General features: G+C 33.9%; 1 long non-coding RNA gene across 1 annotated transcript; it reads left to right on the top strand.

Annotated features, from left to right (window-relative positions):
• Nucleotides 1–373: 373 nt before the first annotated feature.
• LOC121240719 lies at nucleotides 374–7,023 on the top strand. Its single transcript, XR_005935595.1, has 3 exons — nucleotides 374–495; nucleotides 5,548–5,557; nucleotides 6,809–7,023. It is a non-coding gene; the product is annotated as an uncharacterized LOC121240719 (long non-coding RNA).
• Nucleotides 7,024–15,419: the final 8,396 nt, after the last annotated feature.

The following is a 15,419-nucleotide window of genomic DNA, read 5'->3' as shown; positions in this document are numbered from 1 at the left end:
TTGTTGACCACCACAACCCAATCTCCTCGACCATCGATGGAACAACCACCTCCACCATTGACGGAGTCACATTTACCTGTGGAGAAGAAATTAAGAATGGGAGAGTTGTAAGTTTCCACGAGGCCGAAGGTGAATATTCGCAGGAGCTTCTATTATTGAAGTGGCCCAACATGTGTTAAACGTGTTCAATACCATCTTTAACGGACAAAATCGCCAAAGTCAACTTCCCCATCATTCCCACCAACTGATGTTATTCATCCCCATGCGCTGCGGAATGGGGTTTTGTTCCTCTGTTTTGTGTGTTCAGTCCCATTCCATTGTACACCATTGATGCAAAGCACAGCTCCCACGAGGGGCGATTTCATCTGGGTATGGGGGCAATTTCATAGCTATGCTCAAGGGGGCATTTCAATTTCATCTGGGAGGCGGGCTGTTTCATCGTGGGTTGCAAATTTCAATTTCCCTATAATGAAACATAGTGTTTCATTACTAATGGTTGAATTAGATCTAAACATTCTATCCATTTTGTTATTAGACAACACCGACCTTCGCACTTCTGGGTCCTGCGAATACCATCCTTTTTCCGACTCGACAACCAAACTGCCCTAAACGCTCTTCGGCAAACGGGACTTACCAAGGTACTAGACGGACAAAAAGGGGTAGACCAGACAAAGTAAGAACTCAGGGTGGAGGTTGTAAAACAACCTAACAAATGAAATGAAGAGAAGTAATTGCAACAAATAGATACCAGATTGGCTCTGATACCAAAAACGCTGGTCTATTACCTTGGTAAGTCCCGTTTGCTGGAGAGCGTTTAGGGCAGTTGGGTTGTCAGGTCGGGAAAAGGATGGAATTCACAAGACCCTGAAGTGCGAAGGTCGGTGTTGTCTAATAACAAAATGAATAGAATGTTTAGATCTAATTCAACCATTAGTTCCAGGTCGACTATGCCACCTGACATAGTTAATGAAGAAGATTGCTCATTCGAAGAGGCTATTTCACCTGCTTTGGAATCATGGAAGATTCTAAAGATTGATTTAAACTCTATTTATCGAACCTCTTGGGTTCAAACTACTTTCAACACTGCTTTTAATGTTAGAACGGTTGAACAAACCTATGCTCTTTCAAAATCTCAAGAAAAATGCTACCTATTTTCAAAAGAACATATCCAAGATTTTTTGAAAAGAGGTTACAAATACTTGCATATTGATTCTGTTCAAATTGCTGCCAAACCTTTAACTAGGAAAGGCATCAATGCTTCTGTTCTATTCTGTTTACGAGATGTTAGGTTCAATAACTTTGAAACTAGTATCCTTGGAATGATTCAATCCTCCCTTTCGGAAGGACCAGTTCATTTCGATTGTTTTCCTAATTTAACTCTTACTTTGGATGATAAAAATGTTCTTAAAGCTTTGACTTTAAATATTTTAACTTCGGGTTATGACATGCTAGAAGGAAGCAAACCCCTTTCTCTTATTTTTCAGATTTACTGTCGTCTGTTAAAAACGAATTTAAATCCAAAAGCCATTGCAAAATCAACTAGAGGAAAGACTTTTTTGATCTAGAGTTCTACCCCAGATGCCAATATTCAAGTTCCAAAGGTGGTTTATTGGAAATATATTTCTCTTCTCAATGAATGGACTTTAGAACATGAAGTTTCCATTATCAAAAAAATTCCCACTGAATGTAATCTTGATTACATTTGGAAATATTTAGATGAAACTATTAAAATTAGTTTTGATCAGACTAGTACTCCAAGCTTAAGAAGAAATTCTTTTGCCGGGTCTAGATCTTCTCTTGCTGGTTCTGTTTCTGAAAATCCAGTACGAAGAGACTGAAATCTCAAACAATTTCTGGAAGACTCAGTACAGACAGCCCAGCCTGTTTTAAAATTGATAGGATTATCTACATCCTCCCAGGTTACTTCTACTTTTTATTCTGCTAAGGATACTGAATCCTCTAAGAATAAGTCCGTAAAGGAAGAAGCTGATAAAGAAGAAGATAATTCATCTTTATCACCTACAGTTTCAGATATGGCAGCCCCTGTAGCTCCTGTTGCTCCTATTCATCATAGTTTAACTGTTTTAAACGAACCTTTTAAGTTTGATTTAGTCGCTCTTGTGAATGAATATAGTTCAACAGAAAATCGTGATAAGCGTAAAGCATATCATGCAAAATTTTCTGGTACTGAAAAGTTGCATGTCAAGCGCAAATGGAAAGAAGAAATGAATAAGTTCCAAAAGCATATTCTCTTCTTCGATTTTGTTGAAAACTACTATGTTTCTAAAAATACTTTAAATGTTGTTAAAACTGATTTTGTTAAGGAAGAAGGCAAGATGGTAGTTCAAGCAAGCCATCCGCCTTTAGAGATAGTACTTATTCCTTATAAGGAATCTGATGTAGCTGCTTCTCCTTTCAAAATCCCTGAAACTGTTTCCAAAGATCCTGAGAAGGACAAGATTTTAAAAGAAATGAAGAAAGTTATTCACCAGAATAATTTTGTTAATCTTGCTCTTCATACGATCGGACAACAGTTAGAACGAATTGAAGAAAAGCTTGAAAAACCTATTTTCACTTCAAATCCTTTTTTAAAAATGAAAATCCTCTGGTTTTCCCTAATGATCAACCAGATAAGAATTTAAAAAACCTGAAAAACCTTTGATCGTTTTACTAGAAAGTCGACCTAAAATTGATTTCAAGAGTTCACAGGCCAAGACACTTGATAAAATAGATCAAATGATAGCTGACCTTAAGAAAGAACATCCTTCTTCCAGTGTTTTAACGAGCAATGAAAAAGAAGAAGTTCTAGTGGAAACCTCAGAAGAATCATCTGACAATGATTCATCTGGAGAAAAGGATATAGATTCACTTGAAAAGAATTTTCAAGATTTTGATTTCAAACCTGAAATTGCCAGATTCTCTTCAAAAGGACCCAAACCAATGAGTCTTACGAAGAATTGGTATTCCAGGCCTACTCTTCCTAATTTACAGTTTGAAGAAAAAATTTTTCAAAATTAATCTTTTTACTCTGCTGACAAAGTTTACGAATTAAATATTGACGAACTATCTGAACAAGAAATCCTCAATACCATGAGTAAAATGTCTTTGGTTGCAAATGCTTATATTAACAATAATATCAGACAACCTGATATTGTTATAATTTTAACCCAAGGTTTTTCTGGCGTACTTCGCCATTGGTGGGATAAACATCTCACAAATACTACAAAGGAAACCATTCATAATGCTGTAAAGTGTAATGACGAATGGTTACCTATCTTTGATGATACTATTGGGATGGCATATCCTGATGGTGTTAACACCTTGATTTACACTATTTTAAAACATTTTATTGGTACACCATCTAATATCACTAATCGTGTCAGCGATCAGTTGAACAATCTTCGATGTCATCAGATGTCAGATTATAGATGGTACCAAGATGTTTTCATTACTAGGGTAATGCTTCGGGATGATAGCCAGAAGCCTTATTGGAAGGAGAAATTTATTGAAGGAATGAGTAAACAAATGAACCTGATTCCAGTCAAAATGACAAAACTGGTAACAATCATATATGTTTGATCCGTTATACTATTCCTCCTAAATGGTTTTCACAAGTTACTATAGTTGTTTTTCGAGATTTTTAATTCTCTGTAGTTGCTATGTTTGATTCTGATTCAGACTTGAATTGCATTTAAGAAGGATTAATCCCTAGCAAATACTTTGAGAAATCCACTGAAAAGTTATTTTCGACAAATGGATCTCAAATGAAGATCAATTATGAGCTTAATAATGCTCATGTTTGCCAAGATAACGTTTGTTTTAAAATCCCTTCTGTTTTAGTTAGAAATATGTCTAACAAAGTGATTTTAGGGATTCCTTTTATTTCTTCTTTATATCCAGTTTTTACTGAGAAAGATGGTATTACTACCGACCCTTTTGGTCAAAAGGTTAAATTTAAATTTGCTTCTCGTTTTTGAGATTGACATGGATAAAGGGCTGAAATCTTTACTTTCTGCAAAAACTAAACATTTGAATTTTCTCCAGCAAGAAATTAAATACAGAAAGATTTCAGAGCAATTATCCACTGATTTATTGATTTAAAAAATTGATGATTTTAACAAATGACTAGTTTTCAAAGTTTATTCTGATTTACCCAATGCCTTTTGGTATAGGAAAAAATATGTAGTTACTCTTCCATATATCAAAGATTTTGATGAAAAAAATATTCCAACTAAAGCCCGACCTATTCAAATGAATAGTCAGACTTTAGAATTTTGCCAAAACGAAATTGCAGATCTTCTTGAAAAAGGGATAATTAGACATAGCAAGTCTCCTTGGTCCTGTGCTGCCTTCTATGTCCAGAAAAATGCTGAACTTGAAAGAGGTACACCTTGACTAGTTATCAACTACAAACATCTGAACAAAGTCCTAGAGTGGATTAGGTACCCTATTTTCAATAAAAATGACTTGATTCATAGGTTAAATAATACTGTTGTCTTCTCCAAATTTGACATAAAGTTAGGATTCTGGCAAATTCAGATAGCTGAGTCAGATAGGTATAAGACAACCTTTAATGCCCCATTTGGTCACTATGAGTGGAATGTGACGCCTTTTGGTCTAAAAAATGCCCCTAGTGAATTCCAAAATATCATGAACGACATTTTTAATTCGTTCACCCATTTCACCATTGTCTACATTAATGATGTCCTTATTTTTTCTAAATCTATTGATGAACATTGGAAACATTTGAACTCGTTTCTTGACATCATTAGATTAAATGGTCCTTGTCGTTTCTGTGAAAAAGATCAAATTGTTTCAAACCAAGATTAGATTCCTTAGTTATGATATTTCTAAAGGTAAAATTAGACCCATCCAACGGGCCATTGAATTTGCTGACAAATTTTCAAATGTCATTACTGACAAAAAACAATTGTAAAGGTTCTTAGGATCCCTCAATATTATATTGCTGATTTCTACCAAGATATAAGAAAACAGTGTTGACGTTTCTTTAAAAGGCTTCTACAAAATCCTCCCCCTTGGTTAGAAATTCAAACTGCTCTAGTAAGGAAAATCAAAGCAGAAGTCAAAACTCTTCCGTGCCTTGGTATCCCTACTTCTGATTCTTTTAAAATTGTTGAAACAGATGTCTCTGACATTGGTTATGCTGGCATTCTGAAACAAACTGTTTATCCCACCAATGGCGAAGTACGCTAGAAAAATCTTGGGTTAAAATTAAAACAATATCAGGTTGTCTGATATTATTGTTAATATAAGCATTTCCAACCAAAGACATTTTACTCATGGTATTGAGCATTTCTTGTTCAGATAGTCCGTCAATATTCCATTCGTAAACTTTGTCAGCAGAGTAAAAAGATTAGTTTTGGAAAACTTTTTCTTCAAACTGTAAATCAGGAGCAGTAGGCCTGGAATACTAGTTCTTCGTGAGACTCATTGGTTTAGGTCCTTTTGAAGAGAATCTGGCAATTTTAGGTTTGAAATCAAAATCTTGAAAATTCTTTTCAAGTGAATCTATATCCTTTTCTCCAGATGAATCATTGTCAGATGATTCTTCTGCGGTTTCCACTAGAACTTCTTCTTTTTCATTGCTCGTTAAAGCATTGGTAGAAGGATGTTCTTTCTTAAGGCCAGCTATCATTTGATCTATTTTATCAAGTGTCTTGGCGTGTGAATTTTTTAAATCGATTTTAGGCCGACTTTCTGGTAAAATGATCAAAGGTTTTTCAGGTTTTTTTAAATTCTTATCTGGCTGATCTTTAGGGAAAACCATAGGATTTTCATTTTTAAAAACAGGATTTGAAGTGAAAATAGGTTTTTCAACCTTTACTTCAATCTGATCTAACTGTTGTCCAATAGTATGAAAAGCAAGATTTACAAAATTATTCTGGTGAATAACTTTCTTTGTTTCTTTTAAAATTTTGTCATTCTCAGGATCTCTGGAAATAGTTTCAGAGATTTTGAAATGAGAAGCAGCTACTTCAGATCCATTATAAGGAATAAGTATTGTCTCTAAAGGCAAATGGCTTGCTTGAACTACCATATTGCCTTCTTCCTTGGTAAAATTAGTTTTAACAACATTTAAAGCATTTTTAGAAATATAGTAGTTTTCAACAAAATCGAAGAAGAGAATATGCTTTTGGAGCTTATTCATTTCTTCTTTCCATTTGCGCTTAACACGCAACTTTTCAGTATCAGAAAATTTTGCATGATATGCTTTACGCTTATCACGATTTTCTTTTGAACTATATTCATTCACAAGAGCAACTAAATCAAACTTAAAAGGTTTGTTTAAAACAGTTAAACTATGATGAATAGGAGCAACGGGAGCTATAGGAGCTGCCATATCTGAAGTTGTAGGTGATAAAGATGAATTATCTTCTTCTTTATCAACTTCGGACTTATCCTTAGAGATTCAGCATTCTTAGTAGAATAAAAAGCAGTGTTGAATGTAGTTTGAACCCAAGAGGTTCGATAAATGGAGTTTAAATCAAATTTTGGAATCTTCCATGATTCCAAAGCAGTTGAAATAGCCTCTTCGAAAGAGGAATCTTCTTCATTAACTATGTCAGATGGCATAGTCGACTTGGAACTAATGGTTGAATTAGATCTAAACATTCTATCCAATTTGTTATTAGACAACACCGACCTTCGCACTTCAGGGTCCTGCGAATACCATCCTTTCCCGACCCGACAACCCAACTGCCCTAAACACTGAAAGCGGGTAGACTAGACAAAGTAAGAACTCAGGGAGGGGGTTGTAAAACAACAAAACAAATGAAATGAAGAGAAGTGGTTTCATTAAGCTTGCAACGCAGTCCCCATTTAGGAACTGCAATAAGAATTTTCCTATATATATATATATAAAACCTTTCCGAAAAATTTTAAAAAAGTGGGGCCTTCCAACATGTCGGCCATCCTTGAGAGAAAAAAGTTACAAAAGATCATAAAATAGTCAAGGAGCTTTAAACCTCCCTTTCAGGCACTCCCCCCTTCCTTTTTCTCTCTATCTCTAAAGCAAAAACCCACAGCTAAATCAAGTCCTTAAACGAAGGAAATGAAGCAACAAATTCTGAAATCCACTAGGTTAGCGTTGGGTTTGTTTATGCATTCGTATAGGGGAAAAACGGAAACGAAGATGCAAAAATATGTTGTTGTTGAAGATGTAGAAAGAAAACAAACATGCAGATTTTTTTTTTTTTTTTTAAATAAGATGCAGAAGTAAAACTACAAAAAGATTTAGAAAAGCATACAAGCGGCGAAGACAAAGAAAAACAACCCTCAAACACCGTGCACTACAGAATTTCTTTCTTCCTCTTCGGCACCTGAGTCTCTCTGCAGACACTGAAAAAGCACAACACACGACTCTGTCCTCCATCCCTTCTATCAACAGGCCAAAACATCCCCATGGTTGTTCATTAAGTAGTGGGCTATTAAGTAATCAAAACAGATGCTAAAACTGTAATAGGACTGGACACAGAGGGACATAAGTGGAGATAGAGACAAGGAAAAAGAAGGCATGGACAAAATACATTTCCCACTATCCTTTCAAGTTTTCTCGGGACCCCACTATCTTTTCATTTGTTTTTGTTCCTTCCTAATTGTTGAAGTTTTGGTCATCAGTCAATGGAGAAAATACATTTACCACTTTTCCAAGTATGATAATGATGCGAATGTATTACCTCGGGGTCTACCAATTTTAGATTTTGATATTTTACTGGTGAATGTTGTGCAGTACGTCTGGGAGATTTGTCTAACACAATCATCGTGATTTTCTAATTTCTTGTATTTGGAGTAATGTCCTTGATTGATGTATGGACACATGTTGAAGGCTATGCATGCATGAAGAAAAAAAGATATTAGTATGAACAATTAAATTTAGACAAAACAATTTTATTAAACTAAAAAATAGAAAGTTGAGAAAGATACACAATAGAAAAATAAATTGTATTCATTCAGAAGGCACATATTGGAATTAGATTACTCACAGATGTTCATGATGGATATGCCAGTGTTATTAATTCTCTGTAAATAAAATTATTTGTTTGAGTTTCTTCACAATCATTAGTTGATACTAGACTTATAAGAATTTTTATTGAAGCAGAAGTCTTGGCTCTTGACAATGCCACATAAAGTTGTCCATGACAGAATACAGGTTGAGTCAAGTATACATCAACGAAATCTAACGTTTGCCAATTTGCCTTATTTATTGTCACCACAAAGCCTAGTCTGATGGGAAATTTTGTTCTTTTGAATGGAAAACCACTATTGTCGTCTGTATTTGGTATGAAATGAATCCTTGGTATGAAAACTTTTTTCCCATTGTGGTGACCAACTGCACTTTTAGCATTAATAACATTTCGTTCAAAGGTGTGGCAAATAAGGCGCGTTCCATTGCATAGGCCTTTTGAAGGATTCACATTTCTAAGTAACATGATAGGGCAATTTTTTTTAGTAACAATTCATGGGGTGGAAGTCTATTTGGTATTAATGTGTTTAAAAAATCCTCCATAATGCATTGTTCTGATGCATCAATTGTTTCATCGAAACTATAGTATTGTGTAACTTCATCAGGAAATATTTGAATGAGCATTGCATTTATCTCATCGACATAATTTTTCTTTGATGTCAAGATAGCTCGATTTGTCATTTCGGATAAGTTTTCTAAATAACTGCCAATATCCTGGAAGACCGCATCGATCAGATTATCTAAGGACTCTTCATCATTTTTGTAAGAAATAAGCATTTCATTGGAATTTTTATCTTGTTCTCAATTGTGGTTGGTGTTGTTCCATTCCCTAACTGAAGTAAATAATTTGAGAAATTTGGATTAAATCATAGTTAGAGTGGACCACAAATATGAGGATGCTAAACTGGCATCAACCTGCTTTTGTCTTGTGCCTTTACGAATTACATGTAAGACTTCACGAAAATTCCCACCAAATACATTAACTTTTCCACCAAATGGCAATCTTGAATCAATTATATCCCGTAACATTTTATACAATGCTTCCATACATTATTTTCTAGACATAGGTGCTTCATCCCATATGATTACCTCGCAAGATGTAACAATTTGGCAAGAGTACCTTATTTGCTTGCATTACAACTGCTATTTTTGTCAAGATCTAATGAAATTTTGAAGTTTGAATGTCCTATTCGAACCCCAGGTAAAATAGATGCAGCAAGACAAGATGATGCAGTTGTAAGTGCAATTAAGTTTCTTGGTCTCACTACAGTAAGGAGTGCTTTATATAAGAATTTCTTCCCGGTTTCACTAGGACTGTCAATAAAAAATGCAACAGATTCATTTAGAAGGACTTTCTACAAAATGGATTCGTATGCATGTTATTTTTCAAGATTAAGAGTCATTGAAGCCATAAGATCTTCCTCTGGTATCAAGACTGCAAATTTATCATTTATTTCCCTAGATTCAATTTTGTTCTGATCAAAAGAAACATCATGTTCTATTAAGTGAAACATGTTTATGTCTTTTCTCATCGATTCAAGTGTAGAAGAGATGCTTTGTAAGACATTTGTTCTAATATTTGCTGATGTTGTATCACTTGTTTGAAATTTACTTGACATATCCTGTTCAAAACATTCCAAAGTTCTCTGGCATTTATGGGATTACAATATACCAAAAGTGTTGCAAATAACCATCTTAAACTATGTGGTATTTGGTACAACGAAGCCTCTTTCATACAATCGTGTAAGCTGATATCTCTTTCTAACAAACCATGTAATGTAGCTGCTTTACGAAATGTTGGTGCAATGACACCGCCAACTGTTTTGATGTGGTCAAATGACAAAGGACCTCAGATATGATTTAACAATATCCGTAAGTAGTACTTTTCACCCTCAAATGGGCTTGTTGTAACAATGCAGCCTATAACGGTTTTCTTTTTCCTCGGAATCCATATTTTATATTGTTAGCTCCAAACAAAGGCCTCAGGAAACTATTTGTACAATAGTCTTCGGGCATTTTCATTGACTTGATTTGTTGAAAAGAATTCAGTCAACATTGATTTTGCCAAGAAATCAGATTTCAGAACATTATTCAGGTCGTCATGTGCATGAAAAGCTACTAGGTGTTGCTCTTCAATATGTATATGTAAACTGTAGACTGATGGATACATCTAATAAGAGTAAATCCATATATCCGCCACTTGACTTCAGGTGGAACAATCCATCGAGCTAATTGGAATCGTTTGATTTCATCAATCTCTTGGATGTTTTGTCAAGGAATCAAATTGAAAGCAACACGATCATAACCTTTGTAAATGTACTTATAGAGGTATTTGACTGCTTTGATTGTTGAGTAAATTTCTACATTGATGTGACAATCAAATTTCCTAACAAGATATGGATTATGTAGAATAACCCAACGGTTATCTAAGCTTTTACCTCTGACTTTGGCAGTTATTTCATTATCACAACGCTTGTACTGTGGGAAACAATCGATTCCAACAATTGTATTAGATGCAAAGTTTTTGGGATAATGGTTCTTGCGAATGCCATTTATTTTCATGTACACATCGTTCGAATTCAATACTCCACAGGGGCCATGCATCATATGCCTAGTTACTATTTTGTGTAAATGCAAATTTTCACCTTTATCAGGTATTTCTGTTGATACAATTTCATCAAAAGATTCGATAGTATAGATTTTCCAATCTCTTTGTAGTATGATTAAGAAATGTGCATGTGGTAGTCCTTTTTTCTGATATTCAATTACATATACATATGTTGAAACTTTCCCAAACACCTCCTGTTTGAATAATTCATCCTTCAATTCTTCTAATTTTGCTATAAAGATACGCACAATTAAATTAGGGTGATTTTGTGCCTCTTCCTATGGACCCAACTCATCCAAGACTTCTCTCCAACTTGGCTTACATGTCATGGTTAAAAAGATGTCATGCTTTTCAAAGCTTTGGACTAAAGTCATTGCCTCTATGTATCTTTTGTGTATATCTCTTGGGCCTCCAATGAAAGAAGGCAAAATAATGCATTTGCCAACTTTGGAACCACTATTTTGTCCAATTGAAATGCTATCAATTCCTTGATACACTTCAGATCGAATTTCTTATTGCTTATTACGGAAATAATCCAATCTCGACGTCTCAATTTTTATGTACATATCAACAACAAACTGTTGTAGTAAACGACCAGACAACAACAAAATAGACCTTCTATTTTTCTTATTTGAAGTTTGTAACAATAGTACTAGCGACATGAGACAACGGGTTCTTTTTTATTCTTTTTTAGTACTGTAGGATAATAAATTTAACAAATTAGAAATGCAAAACTTTTATATTAGAACAAATAAAAGTCAAAATAATAACAATTATTCTAACCTTCTTGTTCCCTTGTAAGCAACTGCTCTACTGATATTGATTTTTGGGGGTTAATTGATGGTCCTGTTACCTAATATTGTTAATGATTTCTTATTCAGATAATCCATCAATATTCCATTCGTAAAATATTGATGGATTATCTGAACAAGAAATCATCAACACCATGAGTAAAATGTCGCTTGTTGCTAATGCTTACATTAACAATAATATCAGACAACCTGATATTGTTATGATTTTAATCCAAGGTTTTCCTGGTGTTTTACGCAACTTATGGGATAAGCATCTCACCAGTACTATGAAGGAAACCATTCAGAATGCTGTAAAGCGTAATGATGAAGGGTTACCTATTTTTTATGAAAACATTGGGATGGCTCATCCTGATGGTATTAATACCTTGATTTATACTATTTTAAAACATTTTATTGAAACACCATCTAATATAACCAATCGCATTAGCGATCAATTGAATAATCTACAATGTCATCAGATGTCAAATTATAGATGGTACCTAGATGTTTTTATAGCTCGAGTAATGCTTCGTGATGATAGTCAGAAGCCTTACTGGAAAGAAAAATTTATTGATGGTCTACCTCATTTGTTTGTTCACAAAGTGAAGAAAGAACTTACTGATATAACGAGATGTCTTAATTACGAAAATTACACATATGGTGATATTTTCAGTCTAATCAAGAAACTTGGTATCAGTATGTTCACTGATCAAAGAATACTTCGTGAACAGATGAGAAATAGTAAGAAAGCCAAATATGAAATGGGAACTTTCTGTGAACAATTTGGCCTTCCTTCTATAGCTCCATCTAAAAGAAAGCATAAGTTTTCTAAATCTCATGGTGGTACAAGGAGAAAACTACGTGATGAATTTTATAAGAAAACTTATAAAAAATATAAGCCATTTTCTAATAAAAAGAACTATAAAGATTCTTCACAAGGAAAATATTTTAATTGTGGCAAATGAGGGAATTTTGCTGAAAAATGCCACAAGAAAGCCAAAAAACTAAAAAAGAAGCTTAATCAGTTAAATATTGTTAGCAATGATAAAGAAGAACTATTTCGACTCCTAGAAATAGCTTCGTCTTCATCATCTGATATCCTAGAGTTCAGTTCTAGTAATTCAGAATATCACTCTGAAACTGAATCTCCTGATTCTATTGGTGTAAAGCTTGGTTGCAATTGTAATGATACTTGTTGCAAGCCTTCTTGTAAAACAATCAATATTTTAACCAAGGCTGAAGAAAAAGAAAATCTTTTGCTAACCTTAATTTCTCAAATCACAAATCCTGAGCTTAAAGAAGCATATCTTCTTAAACTCAAGAAGACAATGGTTCGCCAAGAATCAAAAACTTCTAGGCAAAGGATTAGTTTTCAAGAAACCTTGAAAAGATTTCAAAAGAAAAAACCCAAGGAAATTTTTACATCTGATTTACAGCATGAAATAAATCTTGTCAAAAAAGAAATCCTTGAACTAAGATCTGATATCAACAATCTTAAATCTGAAAATGCGATTTTAAAACAAGAATTTTTAGTGTTTAAAATTGATAAACAACTTGATCAGGATATTCCTTCTGACAATGAGCAAACAAATGATTCTGGTTCAAGCCAACATGAACTGGCTGCTGACAACCAGATATGTTTGATCCGCAATACTATTCCCCCTAAGTGGTTTTCAAGAGTTACTATTGTTGTTTCTCATGATTTTCAATTTTTTGTTGTTGCTATGATTGATTCTGGATCAGATTTGAATTGTATTCAAGAAGAATTAATCCCTAGCAAATATTTTGAAAAATCCATTGAAAGATTATTTTCGGCAAATGGATCTCAGATGAAGATCAATTATGAGCTCAATAATGCTCATGTTTGCCAAAATAATATCCGCTTTAAAATCCCTTATGTTTTAGTCAGAAATATGTCTGACAAAGTAATTTTAGGAATTCCTTTTATTTCGTCTTTATATCATTTTTTGACCGAAAAAGATGGTATTACTACTGATCCTTTTGGTAAAAAGTTAAATTTAAATTTGCTTCTCGTTTCGAGATTGATCAGGATAAAAGTTTAAAATCTTTGATTCTTGCAAAAGAAAAACATTTGAATTTCCTCCAGGAGGAAATCAAATATAAGAAGATTTCTGAACAATTATTTTCTTCTTTACATCTTTCAAAAATTGATAATTTTAACAAACGTTTAATTTTTTATGTTTGTTCAGATTTATCCAATACTTTTTTGTATCGGAAGAAACATATCGTTTCCCTTCCATATATAAAAATTTTTTATAACAAAATCATTCCCACTAAAGCTAGTGCTATTCAAATGAATAGTAAGACTTTAAAATTTTGTAAAATTGAAATTGCAGATCTTCTTCAAAAATGAATAATTAGACATAGCAAGTCCCCTTGGTTTTGTCCTGTCTTTTATGTCTAGAAAAATGCTAAGTTAGAAAGAGGAACCCCTTGCCTAGTCATTAATTATAAACCCTTAAACAAAGTCTTAGAGTGGATTAGGTACCCTATTCCCAACAAAAAATGACTTGATTCAAAGGTTAAGTGATGCAGTTGTCTTCTCTAAGTTTGACCTAAAATCAGGATTTTAACAAATCCAGATTGCAGAGTCGGATAGGTATAAGACAACCTTTATTACCCCTTTTGGTCACTATGAGTGGAATGTGATGCCCTTTGGCCTAAAACATGCCCCTAGTGAGTTCCAAAACATTATGAACGATAACTTCAATTCGTTCACTGCATTTATCACCATCTACATTGATGATGTTCTTGTTTTTTCAAAATCTATTGATGAACACTGGAAACATTTGAATTCGTTTCTAGACATCAATAGAATCAATGGTCTTGTCGTTTCAGCGAAAAAGATCAAATTATTTCAAACCAAGATTAGATTCCTTGGTTATGATATTTCTGAAGGCAAAATCAGGCCCATCTAAAAAACCATTGAATTTGCTGACAAATTTGCTGATGTCATCATTGACAAAAAACAATTGTAGAGATTCTTAGGATCTCTCAACTATGTTCATGATTTCAACAAGGATATGAGGAAATAATGTCGTCATTTGTTCAAACGATTTCTTTCTAATCCTCCTCATTGGACAGAAATACACACTAATCTAGTAAGGAAAATTAACATGAGACTCTTCCGTGCCTTGGTATCCCTACTTCTGATTCATTTAAAATTGTTGAAAGATGCCTCTGACATTGGTTACGGTGGCATTCTGAAACAATCTATTTCACCAGGCTCTTTTGAACAAATTTTTTGCTTCTATTCTGGAGTCTGGAACCCTGCACAAGAAAAATATAATACTATTAAAAAAGAAATTTTATCTATAGTACTATGTATTTGTAAATTTCAATTTGATTTACTTAATAAGAAATTCCTACTAAAGATTGATTGCATGAGTGCTAAAGTTGTTTTAGAAAAAAATGTTCAAAACATTACATCCATAGATATTTTTGCACGATGGCAAGCTATTTTAAGTGTTTTTAATTTTGATATTGAATTCATCAAATGCACCAACAATTCTATCCCTGATTTTCTTACCCGTGAATTGTTACAGACACCCAACCATGAGCAAGAAAAACAAAGGAAAAGAAAAACAGACAAATGTCCCTCCCCCAATTCCCAGCCTCAACCTGATAAAAAATGAGCCAACACAGACCCCTGTGTCAACATGTTTAGATATTGCCAATAGGTTCACCCCTCTTGGTAAAGTTATTCAACCTGCGACCTTTGCGTCAACAGTTTCTATGCCCTTTGATCCATATACCAAGACAATTGCATCAAAGGTTACAAACCCTGTTTCCTCTCAGTATTTCCTCCCAAAAGGAAAATCTGAGTATTTGCGTAAGCCTTTTGTATCCTATCTGTTTCATGTAGACCTAACCGGTTTGCATATATAGATGTTTTCAAAATTGCTTCTTCTTATTTTCCTCCCAATTTTCACTGGATACCAAAAGATTCTTCCAAGAATCTCCAGTTTTATTCCAGTATCTTAATTCTTACCAATTCTGTTGTCATAAAACCCAT

The sequence above is a fragment of the Juglans microcarpa x Juglans regia genome, chromosome 7S, assembly GCF_004785595.1.
Source record: "Juglans microcarpa x Juglans regia isolate MS1-56 chromosome 7S, Jm3101_v1.0, whole genome shotgun sequence".
Taxonomy (NCBI): Eukaryota; Viridiplantae; Streptophyta; class Magnoliopsida; order Fagales; family Juglandaceae; genus Juglans; species Juglans microcarpa x Juglans regia.
The sequence above is the reverse complement of the archived record's forward strand: the minus strand, read 5'-3'. Positions and strand labels throughout refer to the sequence as shown.